Source organism: Trachemys scripta, chromosome 8, assembly GCF_013100865.1.
Source record: "Trachemys scripta elegans isolate TJP31775 chromosome 8, CAS_Tse_1.0, whole genome shotgun sequence".
Taxonomy (NCBI): Eukaryota; Metazoa; Chordata; order Testudines; family Emydidae; genus Trachemys; species Trachemys scripta.
The window spans coordinates 82343997-82360700 of record NC_048305.1 but is presented as its reverse complement, the minus strand read 5'-3'; positions in this window follow the sequence as shown (position 1 = coordinate 82360700).

Sequence of the window (16704 nt, the reverse complement as noted above, 5' to 3'; positions counted from 1 at the left end):
GGGCCCAACGCCACGGGGGGCCTATGAAGCTACATTGTTTGGGCTTCTGCTTCAGCCTGGGGATGAGGGACTCAGGCTTGAGCTTCAGCCCGGGGCAGTAGGGCTTGGGATTCAGCTTTCTGCTCTGGGCCCCAGTGAGTTTAGCCCAGTGGGTCTGGCCCTGCTCTCTGGTTTATTTTGGTGAACCCCCTGAAACCTGTTCATGGTCCCCTGGTTGAGAACTGCTGCAATAAAAGATATAACCTCACCCACCTTATCTCTCTAAATATGAATTTAGTTTTTAAAAAGTTGTCCTGAGTAGTAATGGGGCAAATTCCTGAAGTCCTTTCTCTGACAAAACACTCATTGATATCACAGCAGGTTGATTATAATGAGAGTTGTGCTTGAATATGTATAGGCTACAGGATTTCCCCTAAAAATGTATACAGCTCAGGTTAGTTGGAAAAGAGCTATGAATGAATCCACTAGTGTATAGATTCTGCAACACAGGTGGGAACCAAATGAGCTGTGAGCTACATGGACCATTTTTATAATCTTGTATATTTTTAAACCTTTGGCGAGTAGAATTTTCTATTAACAGTAGTTAAAAATGTCGTGTCCTAGGAATCTGGCAAGTGTTCAGAGCTGTTTAATCTTTCATCAAGGTTTAATCAGAATAGTTTTATATCTCTTTTGTGCATTGTCAAGTGCCCACCACAATTTGTCTCCCCCACGCAGGACTGACAGATTGAGCGAATAAGTAAAGAGTCGGAACATTTGAGTGTAATTGCAATGTCAGCACTGTTAACTTTCTTCTCATAAATACAGTTAACACTATGACATTAATAATTTCATCAGATTACATATGTTTGCTTCACAAATAAGCAAGCTATTCTTTATAAATTGTCTGTGACCAGCACAGCATTCATCTGGAGGAAGGCCACAAATTCCAGTTTCAAAAGAAAAACAAAACTTGATTTGGCTCATATTATGTTTTTTGGAGGGGAATCGTTTAAATATTTGCATTGAGACAGACTCTATAAATCCTGGGTTTCCTGTGAATAAGCAAAGAAATAATGTCTAGGAACATACAATAAAATAGGAAGAGCCAGGAAGTGTAATAATTTTGTCTATTATATCGTAGTTCAAAAATAGCTTCAGGCAGATACATGAAGTCTTTAGTTTGCCTTGACTTTTTAAACCACTCGATGCTAACCTGCAGTTTCAGTGATTTATAGCAGTTCACCAAATGCACTGGATAATAAGGACAGTTTGTTACCCTCTAATTTTGGAGGGGCATAACACATGAAGCTTGTACAGCAATCTCTTACCTACATATTTCACTCTATAAGGGGAAACAATAAGAGAGAACATGACACGTATTAGAGAAGTAAATTACAATGTTATACTCCTTGGTCCAATAAACCATTGTTGGCTGTCATAATCCTGACTACTGAGGTGTTGTTTTATGCTACAACTTAATCAGCTGGGTTTCGACTGTTCCTTAGTGTACACGTGCCTTAGGCAGTGTAAATGTGATGATTCACATGCATGATCGCAGGAGTCTATACTGTGTATTCTCTACAATCTGCCACATAGCATTATTTACTAGAATGATGGATCTCATATTTTATTTCTACACCTGTTTCAATAGGAGGGGATGGAGGTGGAGAGGCACAAAGGCGGATTCATAAAATCTCAAAATATAGATGTCACCTGTATGTCTTATTAAATATTGTTGGCTTTTGAGTCTAACTAAGATGATTCTACATCAATTGAGTGCTGACTTTATGCCCATACAAGAGAAATGCAGCTATCCAACTCTCAGCATTTGTGAATTTGATGTGAATCATGCTGCAAAAATTAAGCAACATGCAATTATGTTGATCTTGGCTTGCTGCTTTAGTCAGCTGATACATATAACCAATGTGACAAAATATTGATGGAATAAGATAGAATAGAGTAAGAGGAACAATAGAATTAGAATGACAGTAACATTGGCCGATATCATCCCATACACATGCTAATCCCATGAAGGACCAGAAACTCCATAAGCTCCCTGACACACAGGGTGGCTGGCCCCAGTAAATAAAGTAGTTCAGCTCCCCTGTGCCAGGACAGGTGCTCCCATGTGGCCAATTAAGAGGTGGCTACAAAGAATTAAGGAGAGACCCAGAGAGTCAGGGCTGCCTGGGTCTGTCAAGAGAGATCTAGTGAGAGAGAGAGACCCATTGAGGGGAAGGGCGTCCCAGTGAGTCAGAGCAGATTGGTTCAGTCAGGAAGGACAGGGGACAGGTGCCAGAGACCAGGGGACTGGAGGAGGAAGGAGAAGATGATTCCTAGGAAAAGGCTGAAGACAGGAGAACAGAAAAAGAGTCTTGCTGGCGGGCATCCCCAAGCCAGAGATCGTCAGGCTGGAGAGGGTTGAAGGCAGGAGGAGCAGCAAAGGGAAATGTCTGCTGGCTCTGAGGAAAAGAGCTGGCGCCGAGGGCCAGAGAAGGCTGAATATAGGGGAGTAGCAGGAGAGCTTACCTGCTGACATCTCCAGGCAGGGGAGCTGGACCAGGAGCAACTGTGAGAGGGCTGGGGGAGTAAGGGACTCTCCCCTGGCAAGGATGTTCCCTGCAGACAATTTTTAAGGGGGTTGGGGGTTCCTGCTGGGAAGAGCAGGGCTTCACTCTAGTTGGAAGGACTGGGTAGCTGTCCTGGTACAAAGACAGGAGAGGACTTCAGTGGAGAGCAAGGACCTATTAAGGAATGCCAGGGCTCTATGTTGCATGTTCTGTTTGGACTGTGCTGGGGGAAATCTGGGCTCTGGTTGTGAGACTTTTGTTATGATTTATGCGCAGAAGACTGTTGTAATAAGTGAATCTCACAAGGACTATATTTATACTTGGCATGACTCTGGGGACTCAGAAAGAGGGAAACTGAGCAGGTGCACGTATCATGATGTGGCCTAATGCAAGAGGGTGCTTCAGACAGGCTGCCCTATGACACTCCCCCCCACACACAGTTTCCTACAAATTTTTTAAATCAGGGAAGCAGGATTTCCCACCCATTCCCATGGCAGAACCAGAGCATTCATCTCCCAAAATCAGCATATGATTTGAGATATGTGGTGGTCCCATACCTTCAGACTGACTTCTGGCCCTTTTCTGCCTCCTCTGTTATCCCATGCTTACAAGGGCTCCCCGACAGCTGCTGGACCCACAAGCCTCTTCATAGCGATTCCTTTGGCTCTGGCCTGCCATATTCCTTCCCCAATTACAGATCCCATATCAACAGAGGGGGTTTCACAGGTTTGAAGAAAGGAGAGTAAAGATGACTTAGAGGCTATATTCCCAGCTTCTGTACCTTCCAGGCCTGGGTCAGCAGTAAGTTCATTCCTCTGGCTTGTGGAAGCAGGTGGAGCAATATGACTCACTCACATTATTGGAATAATTATCTATATACTCACACATCCATTACATCCCCTGCACAAGCTGGAATCGAAAGTTGGGTGTGCTCAGTAGATAGAAGACAGAAAATCACCTCTGTGACCTGTAAAAGCGACATAAAATGATTTTTAGTCTCAGGCTCAGCCTGCTCAATTGTCAAATCACTAAACTTTCACATACGATGTGAAAGAATTCATAGACTGGGCAAATCAAAACAGGTTCACTACAAGGGGCAGGATGGCTTACAGGATAAATCATCTGTCATTTGCTTTCAGGACCCTGGGCCATCTTCACCTCACTCTTTAAAGTGAAGTCAGTTGAGCCAAGTTGAAATTTGACCAGATCACAAAAACAGTAAAAAGCCGCAGTTTTGATGTGTTCAGGTGAGGGTCAGAACTGAGTAACCAAAAAGACCGAATCATTTGTCACTGCTTACAGAGGGGTGCAGCAGGAGAGTAGAAGTCTATTCAGTAGGACAGTAATGGAGAATTCACATCCCAGCTGCCTGCTTTGTATCTGTTCTGTAAATAAATTGTGTGTGTGTGTGTGTGTGTGTGCACACGCATGCCACATCCCTTCAAAAGAAAAATAGGAGGGAAAAATTAGGAAAGATTTATCAGCTGAAGTGGCTTGGAGACTTGTTCAACTTTTACTTCTACAGATGAGTATGTCTCCAACCCAGCAATGAGTTCATTTGCAGAGCAGTGCAGGGAAGCACACCCAGAGAGAGTCTCCCTTTCACCTGGCAAATAGTAAACGAGGTTGCTTCATTTATTTTTCAACTTTGCTACTGGTCTAACCTTTAGAAAGTGAAATATTCACCCAAAATATGAAAAAAGTATCAGCTTGAAATTAGCGCGATATGAACAACCGTGGATCTGATTCTCCTCTGGTGTACACCGCTGTAGCTCCATTGAGTTTAGTGAAGTCAATCCTGATTTAGACTGGTGTAAATGAGATTAGAAGAATCAGGCCTTCTATTCTTTCAAAAAGCTTCCACTTATTGTGCCCAATTCAGTTAAACTAATACATGTGTACAATGAGTACACAGTGTGTACCTGTAGTGTGACTTTCATCCATCAACAGTTTACACAAGTATAATGATAAAATGTCTCCTTTCCTCTCATTGGCTTAGCCAAATTATTGTTATCCCAAGCTATGACACTTAGCAGAGCCACTCCAACACCCCACCACTCTGATCTTTCAAATATAGTTAAATGTGTGAGGAGCAGAGGACTGTAAACACATAAATGAATCCAGGAGGACCGTGCCCACAGATGCATCAGCTATCACAACTCCTAGTAATTCTTGCACACCAGATAACTGCATCTTTCCTGGTGCTTGTTGCCTTTGTTTGCTCCTTTGAGCACAATGCAGCCCCCCTCATCCCCCTTTCATGGGAAATCGCTAAGAAGAAAATATAAATGACATGGCAAAAACTGATGCTGCCTGTGGCTGTAAGAGGATGCAAGCATGCCTCCTAGTACATTTCTTTCACTGCCATATCTGCCATCATCCAATTATATTGACCTTCTGACCTATTCAGATAACTGCTTTGTAACTGATATGGAATGTAGAGCTTTTTGACAGACAGTTTTATGTGAATTTACTGTAGTCCTCTTGCCTGCCTGAATTGTGGTAGTAATCACAGTACTAGATTGCTAACAGGAACCATTATGATGATAGGAACTAAGTATTTAAAAAGAAAAAAAAAACTATTTGCACATTGCTAGGAGGACTATTTAAGCAACAAAGCCCTGGTTTCCATCGTTTATGTAAAGAGGTGGATTACCAACTGGCACATAGCTGGACTGACATGCTTTCTGTTCCAGTCTTGCTGATCAGTTGAATTGTTTGAAGCAGCTATTCCTTATGTGCAAACTTGTTCAGACAGTAGAGTCACCCTAGAATGGCATGCAGGGATTTAGTAAAGTGCATGCATAGGACTGCCTTTTTAATCCCTGTTAGACTCTTTCTACAACAGAGCGCATTCAGGAATGATGAGAAATGACTCTGACTCTTTCACAGCCTGGAGGGAGAAGCAGAATTTTAAAGTTTGTTGGGGTTGTTGTAAGTTTGTTTTTATTTTCTTTATGTTAATGTTCCTATTGGAAGGGAAGGTTTGTGTTAACCCTTTCCTTGCATTGAATGACAGCCTCATGTGCTATGCCCTGATTAAAGTGTCCTGCTGCCTCTTTGGAAATCAAATATGCTATCCGACTAATGAACTAAATTAGACTGAACTAACATTCAGATTCATAATTTGACATACCTTAGCAGTGGTCTCTTTGTTTGGAGTGTTAATGATAATGTGAAGGCTGAGTACACAATAATAATTGTATGTCTTGGGCATCTATCCATCAACTGCTTAAAGTGTACCTCAACTGCTCCAATCAGGTAACAAAACAAAACACAATGCTGAAAAATGAAACTCTTATTAGAAACAGAAGTGTTAACCTGACAAACATACTCATTCACAGTCTTCATAGCTAGGGTTTGCCAGTAACACATATGGCATTCATTTTCCCTTAAAAGAACCACAATAGAAGACAGTTTCATATTGTGAAAAATATAGACTTAGGAAATTTGCGCATTTCTGATCATATTGAATTAAAAACAACAACAACAACTTTCAGCTGTAGTTCTACAATGAGCTATAGGTTATAGTGACACTGAAAAGTGAGAGCTGCCATTGTTCCCATCAGCTGGGGGAGGAGTTCTATTTGTTCCTTTTTGTCATTGTCAAGGTGCAGAAGGAATAAAACTACTTCCATGTACTTCAGTTTGAGTACATTAGAGCACCTTGGATTCACAATTGTTGTGTTGCCTTTGTTCATAGCTGTCCAGCTTTTTCAGGATATGTTTAGAACAATTCATTGTGGTATTGAAAACAGGATGTTGTTTTTGCTTAATTGCATCTGGAAAAGATAGTGTCCCCAAAATAAGCAGTAATACACATACACACACTAGTTATATCAAAACAGGCTAACTTTTAACCAGCTGCTTTCAAGTACTCAAAAGAAAAATGAATCCTTTCCTGTGAAAATTGTGGACTTACACTTTGATCTTTGACCAAAATCTCATATCTTCGATGGAAAATGAGGCACTGGAAAAAAATATTAATATTATGTCCAAGTTGTATTCAATAATTTATTTTACTGACAGTCATTGTTGTTCCAAAATCTTGAACATGAACTCAGTCCTTCAAATGAATTCCAGTAGCCAATCTCAACAGTGCTGGTTCCATGGGAAAGTTAATCTTCCATTTAGTAAAGAGTAATGTTCCTATTCAGAGCCAGGGTGAAAGAGGAAAAGAGGTGGGGGAGCAGAAGGTGAGAGGAAGAAAGAGAGACAGAGACAGATATGAGAGAGGAGAGAATCTGTCCATTTAATAACAAAACAATTATAACAGCTGTTTTTTTCTTGTACATTGGAGCTCTGCAAACATATCCTTTGTAATAATTATAGCAGGTTTGAATGTTGAATATTTCCCCCCACTTCGCAGAGATTTAAAAGAAAAGAAAGTTGCTAGCAATGCTATTTTTCTTTCAGTTAATTGATTAATTTGATTATACTTTCCCTGTGTGTCTTATATTCTGCTTTGTTAGCTAAGACTGGTAAAATAAGTCACAAAGAAAACATGCTTCATGTCACTATTTGATACTGTTTGGAATAATTTTTTTTTAATGATATTTTTCTGGAAATAAATATTTACAATAAGGGCCAAATCCTAAACTGTGTCTTTTAGCTCAGGCAGCAGAGGCTCATGTGTTTAGCTCAAGAGGTCAATGGTTTGATCCCTGCCAATGAAGTCAGTGTTACATAATAATAATAATAATTGAATCAAAGGGGCAACATTTTCAATTGATCCCAGTAAAAGGAGCGGATTTGCAACAGATGAAGACAGTCTGGTGTGTTTTCTTTTTCTTTTGAATCTCGTCATTGCTTTAGAGTTTCCTCTACATTTTCATAGTTGAGATGAACAGCAAATTTTGATTGTTTGTGTGCATACCTGGAATGGGGTTTTAGTACAATCCGGTCTTCTCTCTGTACTAGGTATATGTGGCCTCCTCTATACATTCTTTAAGTGAAACAGAATTGATACCCTCTAGTATGCTGTACATATTTAGTTCTCTCTTATGGTTTGCAGGGCAATGTTCTACATCAACTAAAAACAGATGAGAGAATGGTTTAGTTGAAGAGTTTGTTTCCTTGTAATCAACTGTAAAGAGACCAAGGTCATGTAACAGATTTCTTCCTTTCTCTCACTTAGCCAAGAAGACTATGTGAATGCAAATTGCTTTATTGGTGAAGGGAATTAAAATTATAAAAAGCTAGTCTGAAAGAAGTGCAAAATCAGGACTGTGTCGGAACAGGGACAATATAATTGTGGTATGGATTCCCATATGGGACTAAATTATCTAGATTTTAGTAATGTCAGCAGTTCTGTGTGGTTGCTGGAATGCAGCCAAATATGCCACATTTGCTTCATTTTTTAAGATGGTTCTGATTCTGTACAACTTTAAATATGCAGAAAGCTAAATTTGCTCCATGTGTCATAGTGGCACTTCTGTAATGCATAATTTTGCATGTTAATTTTATTTAAGTGTTAAACATAAAAGTACTCTGGAATGTGTCTGTCATTTCCTAAGTAAAATGTCATGTATTATCATGTGGGTCTGGGTTATGATGTTTTCAGAAAAAAGCCTGCCTTCTCGTACAAGCTCATATCAAAGTTGTCTTCCTTTACAGTGCATGCCATTCAGTAATACTATTTTGTAGCAATTCAATAAGGCTGATAGTTTTTCTGGGTAATTACCCACAGCCCCCTGCAGGACAAATTAGCATTCATGACCTGAATAATGCTTACTAGAAAGAGTTCAATGGAATTTACTTAATCAGAATCATTGCTTTCTCATGGCTACTTTTTTTTTAACCTAGTCCCCATTGTCTGCTAATAGCAAAAATCCTTTCAGTGCCAGGTCCAACTTGGCACAGGATATATAAGGAAAGAAAGATTTTCCTCCTCAGAGGTGCATAATGCATTTTAAAGATTATGGACTCTATTCTTCAGTCTCTAGTCAGTCCCTGCTTAGGTAAAACCGCTGTTGAAATTGATGGGAGTTTTGCCTGGGCATGGACTGTTGGCTCAGCCCCTATGAAAAGAAATGTATATATTTTTCAGGCAGTCCATGATTTATAGTACTTAGTAATAGTGCTGTGTAAGATATCTAAAGGGCTTTAAAAGGTGATTTTTCTTTTACTGGGATTTGGGGATGAAAGAAGAAAAGTCCCTGCTTCAGAACATTCTTTAGGTTTTGAATTATCGCCGTAGCATTCCAAATTGTTGAGAATAAAACTAGCCATTTGTGTCATGATTTTGTCTGCTAATATTTAACCTCCTGCTTCCCAGGACTCTGCAGCACTTCAAGGTTAGTACAGCAAAGGCAGGCCCTCGGATGATACATCCAGATGCTCATTTAAAGGGAGTGGCAGGGAGGGAAATATTCATTGAAATATTAGAGGGATTTAAAATAATAATTCAGTGACAAGCTACGTAAAGTGGAGTCATTATTTTAAATGAAGGTATTCTCTTTGTAGCAGCCTATGCCACTCACAGAAACAATGAGAGTGGGAAAGACCCTGTTTTTTACAGAACTCTCCTCAGCTTTGCATACTTCCACCTACATCAAAACAGTTCAGATGACTTAAAATAAGCACATAGCCTATGTGAGTGAGGTAATGCAAGAGTGAGCAAAAAGGAATGTATTTGTGGGTGAGATGCAGGGCATTTGACACACTGCCTTCCATCAACTTGCACTGCCTAGTCTTGAAAAATTTAGAGTCTGGTGGGGACAATCAGAGTTTTAAAGGCAGACTGGAGGCAAATCACAAACATGGCCTCACTCAAACTTTCACCTGTGTCACCTGCAGGGTAGATTCTCATTTGCAACAGAAGAGTGCAGATTTAAAGGGAGAGAAGATTTATCTTTTATGTTTGTGGAGTTTCACTTAATCTCTGTTGCATAAAATAACATCCCCTCTATGATTTCTCTCACTTGTTTTAAATTGTGTTGTATCAATTTTACACTTAAAAAAAAAACCAAAGGGGCGGTTAAATGATCAACTCCAATTCTCCCTCCAACCTGTGGCAGAGCTTGGCAACACTGCAAAATGTCAGTGTTACAAATGATGTCATCCAGCCATTCAGGTGCTTTCCCATTATCATTCAGACTGTCAGAGAGCAACAAAACACACAACAGCCCCTAGAGGGTATGGAGATTGTCATGGAGTGCACAGGCCCCATGCTGTCCCAGCTACTAAAGGGTTAAGCAGGAAGACTAGGTATAGCTAGTCTCATATGAGATAGATTGGTGACCCTGCTCCAGATGGGCTGATAAAAGGCAGGTCAGAAGGGAGGGGCAGCTGCCAGAGAGGCTGAGAACAGGATTCTTGACTCCTTCAACAATACACTGGCAGGAAGCCACCCAGGCAGCTGGACCTCCAGAAAAAGTACTAGGGTGAGTCTGGGGAACAGCCTACAAGAGAGGTGTGGTAGGAATCACTAAGGGATTGGGATAAACTGATTGTAACAGCTTCATACAGGTTCTCTGGATTGGAACCCAAAGGATTGGGTGGTTTCCCTACAAATCCCAGCAGAGGGGTCCTAACCCCAAATGGCTGAAGGCTATTGACCCTTTGCTAGGGTTACCAACCTTCTGACTCACTAAACTCTTTACTGCCCCAAGAGAGGAGAGATTATTAATGATCCAGTAGGTGGGCTGGAGTCACAGTGAGGAACTGCCCGACACAGGGCTAAATGATTGGCTGAACAAAGGGGAAACTGAGGCACACTTGCCATAATACCCAATCAACCCCTGGGGGAATGCTAGTGGATGAAAGCATCCCGCACAGGGCCTTCGGAGGAAGGGCCAGATTTGTAGAGGTATTTTGGCGCCTAACACCTATTGAAATCTATGAGAGCTAGAGAACTAAATACCTTCTTTTTCAGAGGCTTCTTCATGTGAGCAGCTTCCCAACATACTACTTTTCCAGCTGGGCTTCTGGCTTTATTTATGTTGTCCACTTGAACAGTGATGTGTCAATGGAACAAGATTGGTAGGATTGGGACACTTACATGATGCTGATATTAGACATGGGGTTTAAATATTTGTTGTTTGGATGGTATGAAACTTTCTGTTGTTTGAAGCCAATGGTATATATATTTTTTCTAGTTACTAGTTGAAGTTCTAGGCTCCAGAATCACAGAACACTTGTGGTGGTCCACCCTGAGTTTTGCGCTCAGTAGATAAACCTATTTGCTCTCTGGCTGAGACCTTTTATACTAAGTTGTAGCTAAAAGCTAATTTTTCATGACTGAGTAATGGACCTGGGGTGGATAGGGGGAATGCCCGAGGATCCTTCATTACAGGAACCTTAATGAATTGTGACATGGAAGGCTTCCACTACACAATGTAAATAGCACTCTGCACCAAGAAACTAATTTCCAGCATAACAATCTCTCTGTCTCAGCATATAGAAATCAAAATAGTATCTCAATCCCCAGATGGGATTAAGTGAGTAATAAGATGCATTGAACATAAATTATGTGGACTGCGTTGAGTAAAGCAGGACACATTGGGGCCAAATTCATCCTTGGCTGTGAGACAAGGGAAGCCAATCGGGATTGAACTTGGCTTAGTAGTTTCCATAATGGACAAGAAGTATTGAATAGCGTTTCTCCGTGTGTTTATGCTACAGGAAAGGATAAATAGTATTGCAGCCAGAGCTATACTGGATAATTCATAACAACAAAAAAATCCACTTTTTTTGCCCCTTTGAGCCTGTGTTCCTTTTGGTGCACAGTTTAACAGAAGATCTTGCCAGGATGATTTCGGTGGGCTCGGTCCTCTTATTCTGCACCCCCTTCACTGCAGACAGAATGCCCTAACTGAAAACAGTAACAATAAGTATTTCCTCAAGCAGCCCAGTTCCATCCAGATCAGATAAAACACTAACGGCTTTGTTTTCGGGTGCATCAGAGAACAACTTGGACAAACAAGAGCTTGTTCATTTAAAGGTGATATGTAATTGCTACAGAAAGTTAGCACTAGCAGAAGTGATTGGAGTCCATCTCGTCTATTTGGCTCCTGATCGCCTGCTTTGTTCCAGAGCTGCATGCTGGAGAGACCTGTGCATTCCCCTCTTAAGAATGGGTTGGCTCTCCTTTTCCTGGAGGCTGGGTTAGTTACAGTCCAACTGCTGCTTTGCTGATTTTGCAAATACACAAAGAGTCGTATCCTGGTTCTTATTCTAATCTTCTTTCTTTGAAATTGTTCCCTCTGGATAATGTTATTCCAACCCCTCCTCCCTCCAACCCCTCCTCCCTCGGATATTTCAAAATTTCTTTCCTGACTTTCCACCTTCAGATTACACTCTGCCAGTAGAAAGAATATACTGTTCCTACCTAAAACCTACTTCTAAAACTCAGATAGATTAGAGACGCCCCCCCCCCACCACCACCATCTCCCCCCAGCCCCAATCAGGGTTGCTGTGCTTTTTAATACATCTTTTAATGGAGCAACTTTTACTTGAATAACAAATTTAGAGCTGGGTGCTCTAGCGTCAGGACTCCAAAGGAGCTGACAGGATGGATCCAGATCGACCTCAACTCCTCCCTCTGTCTCTCAAAGGAATCTAGCCTGGAAGGCATAAAGGCCTCCAACCACAGACTGTAACTGCTTTGGATAGAGGAGCCACCAGCAACTCTGTGTGGGGAGGGACACAGCTGTGAGGCAGATTTGAGAGAGCCAAGCAGGCCTGCAGGCAGACATGCCAAACCCGTGCCCAAAAAAAAAAAAAAAAAAAAAGCTGAAATTGGGCTTGTTTTTGGCTCAATTGGCTTGTGAGTTGCTTGTTGGCTAGGTTTGGGGTTGTACCTTGTTCTTTGTTTGGCTTGNCAGGGGGGGAAGGGGCGGGATAAGTAGGGGCAAGTGGGGGAGAGAGTCAGGGCTGCACAACCGGCCCAGACTGCACGCCGGGGGATCTATTCACATAGAGTGTTGGGGTTCTTGGGGATTGGGTTGTTTTGGCTTTGTTTTGAAATGTAATTAGCTTGATTTTTGGCTTATTGCGAAAATCAGGGTGCTTATTTACCAAGTGAAAGTTGGCAGCTGTGCCTGCAGGGTACCTGGTGGCTTTTTTTAGTGTTTCCACTAAGAGGAGAGCTGGCTAGAACAGCTACAGAAACTAGAGGAAGGACCAGGTGAAAAGGCTGAAAATGCCAGGAAAGGAGGGTGCTCCTAGCCCACTCATCTCACTCAGTTCTGCTTCCAGGCAGTGCCCCGTAAGCTCCCCACCCCTTCACACCTGCAGTTTACAGTATTGCCAAAGTGTTGTTATACTGTGAGTCAGGCAGCATGCCCCCACAATTATTATATTGGCTTGAGATTTTTAAAATAATAAATATGGGATTCTTTTTATTTGCTTTCTGGGTTTGATCCTTTAGGTTTTTTCTGCAACCACGAGGGTTAGAAAATTATTATTATTATTATATTATTATTATTATTTTTAAATGTTGCAATTCTCACATACCTGCCTGATTCCAGGGGCTGCTGCTTTAAGAACAACATCAACTATATCAAGACTTATGATAAAATTGCAAGAGTTGGCAACACTGATTATACAGGAAGGGTAGGTGAGGACTGGAAAATATGAAATTCAAACTCCAATTCCTTATTAAAATAAAGATTTTTGTGAACAAACAGTTCCCAGTAAGGGAGTTTATTGTTGCTAGTCTATCAGAATTATAAATGGAGTAATAAATGCTGATACTTTAGTGATTTCAGGTGTTTATTGACATAGATCCACCAAAAGTGGTATTGATGATTTGTACAAAAGAATTATTCCATAAGACGTATGAGAGCAATGGAGAGCTCTTCAGACAGTATCCAGCAATGTTTGTCTGTTATGTGGTCAGATTTACTAAAGTACTATTTATTTAGATTGAACAACAATTAAAAACTGCCCATGCTGAAAAACCTGACAATAATTAAAATATAATTAAACTTGCAGTAACAATAATCTCCAGCAACTATTTCCCTGATGAGTCCCAAGCACCGACCTTTCGATGATATATTGACATCTGAATGAATATTGTAATAGACCTCTGCTATTTGCAGTATGTGGATATCGGGAACTTCCCTAGGTAAGGGTTGAACTGACAGTTCTGTCTAACCAATTGAAGATTGCCATTCTCAAGACACCTTTTAAATAACATAGAAGGCACAGAACTAAGAGTTGTATGTATAGGTAAATTATGTCAGCCCCTACTTGTAACAATTTCTCAAATGATTAATGTTGCAGTATGTTCAGCAATGTTTCCTGCAAAGTGAAGAGCAGACAGGTCTTGAGCTTATGGCATCTGACCTGGTAAACTATTTGAGTAGTTTGCACATACAGCAGTAAACTCCTAGTTCCTGATGGGCAACCTGTACTAGCCATCATCCCTTGTCCTAGATTGGGGGACGGGGCCTATATTGCTGGGGTCACAAGGAAAAGGAAACGTCAGGGGCCACCAATCAGCCAACCACAGCCTGGGAATTAAAATCAGATTGTTCATTTAAAAGGGAGTACCTGAGCTATTCATACCTCACATCTTGGAATAATACTATAGCTACCACCAGGGTTGAAAATGTGGGTTCATTTGGTAAGACACGGCTGCCTTTGCCACGTCTGTCAGCAGAAAGTGTGAAACCAATAGTCTTGCTTCCAAAAACATCAAGATCAGAAGTGACACAAGCAAAAAAGACATCTTTTATTGGCCCAGTATTATTACCTCAGCACATACACTGTTGTCTCATAAGAATACTTAGTAACAAGCCCAGCTAGTCATCACAGTAATATGGTCTTGCTTCTTCACTCAAACTGCATGTCCGACTCCCTTTAATAGGAATGGGCATTATATGATAGATGTGTCAGGAGGAAACTAGTCCTTCAGGGTTCCTGACTAATGTCAGGCATTTATATCTCTGAAAATGATACAGCGGAAGTTGCTTATTCTCTGCTTTTTCTGTCTTTTATATTTGCATGCTTATTACAGAGGGTGCCAAATCTATCCTTTTTTTTAGGATAACTGAGAACTACTGTTACTGATATCTTCAGAATGTTTTGAACAGAGTTAACATGTAATTATGATGTGAAAGACACAATTTATATTTTTCCTCTTAAATCACTAGAAAGCGTAAAAATCTCTCTCTCCATTGAGTTTAATGCACTAGCCTTAACTCCTTTTTAGATGGAACTACATTCTGACATCTGTCTTATCTCATCTTATAATGATACTAACCTCCTTTGTAAAGCCCTTTAATATCTAATACTGATGAAATACTGATGAAAAATGCTATACAAGAGCTAATTGGCAGTATTTATTATTATTTTCACAGAAAAATCCCTGCAACTTCTGAATGGCAGGACATAGCCCTGGAAGGTTAAATGGTTTTATTTTGACCTTCTTTTCTAATTCATTCACATCCTCAAGGATGGCACAGATCACTGCCCCTGGTTCATCAGCCATGCTTCTTGGGCCAGAGCTCTCCTCCACTGGTTTCTCCTTCTCTATTGCATCAAACATAGGCTCCTTGTCTTCACTTTCAAAGACCTTCGTGGCCCATCCTATTATCTCAGTGTTTCATAAAAATGACATAATGAGATGTCAACTCTTGCCTCTGAATGGCCCATGATGCCAGTTTCCATTGTCCACTTGTTAAATTTTTAAACGAACGCCTTCATGCTTTCTCCCATGTTGCTGCTCATACTTGGGAGGAACTCCCTGAAAGCTACCTCATCCTCCTCCAAAACTCTCCTTAAAACTGTCCTTTGCCGTGATGCCTACAAAAACTTGACAAGTGTTAGGGCCACTGGTGGTTGAGACCACTGCCTATCATGCTGACCTATATTATCTCATTCTTTCCTTGTACTTCCCTATTAGTCTGTATCCATCTGTTGTCTCTTGTCTTGTACTTAGATGGGAAGCTGCTTGGGGCAGGGTCCGTCTTTTTGTTCTGTGCTTGCACAGTGGGGTCCTGCTCCAGGAGTAGGGCTCTGAGGCACAATGGTACTACTAAGAATAATCATATTGGCTGGAGGGGCCATACCCTCACTTCCTCCCTACTCCACCTCACCCTCTTTGAATAAGATACAGGTAATCAGTTCCTGCCCACAAGATGTACGGTTGTAATGGGCTCTTCCCAGAATGGTGGAGCTTCCTGACTGCCTCCTGTGCAGCCATACAAGACCTCTTGATCCCAATTTGGCCCAGAATATAGGGTAGAGCAGGAAAAAGGTGAACAGATGTGATACTGAGGATAGTGGTGGATCACATCAAATATTTGTTTGGGATCTATACACAAATTATTCTGCTCCTAGTAGTGAGCAATCATGTTTCGGACTTGGGAGGACCATCCACACTTTTCTGAAGAGTCACTATATTTAATGTCGCATACCCAAGGTTTGGTAACTAATTAGCTTATCAGTGTGTACTGTGGAGAGATGCCTTAGCCACTCTCACTACTTATATTTGGGTGAAGGTCTAAAGATATTTTTAATGGGTTTTAGCAGAAAGTAGATCATTAGATTTGCAGGCAGATTGATATGCTGTTATCTTCATCTGTGGAGCAAATATTACATCTCATACAGTGCGGTGTATATTTTATACAATATCTGAATGGGGTCTTTATATTAATGTAGCTTTTGCAAACCCACCAGTATGAAGTAGATTGTGACCTCTGGGAATGCAATATACATGCAATATAGGACTGTTTTTTTTTTTAATCATTTTTGTTTATATCTGTATCATTGTAGTACCTAGCCTATCACCCACATTTATATAGCATGAGTCTGATCATTCCTTATCCAGTATAAAAAGCAAACCCCCAGGAAAGAAGTAATATTAGACCAGATTTTGGCATATGTGTGTATTCTATATTAGAAGCAGGGTACTGTTTTTAAGGCCATCTGATGCAACTTGCACCCTTTCTTCTCCAGTATGCCTCACAGCTGACACCATATATATATATAATATATATGGACAGGTTCATAGCACAGTCATTAGGTTCCAAAATATATATGCATGTGAGTGTGTATCGAGTATACTGTGTGGTACTACATATGTATATCTTAATATAAAATAAGTTATTGATTGTAATCAGACTGAAGGAAGAGATGCAGAAGAACTATAAAGGGCCTTCAAAATAACATGATTTTGATTGTAGAGAAGATGGGATGTTAT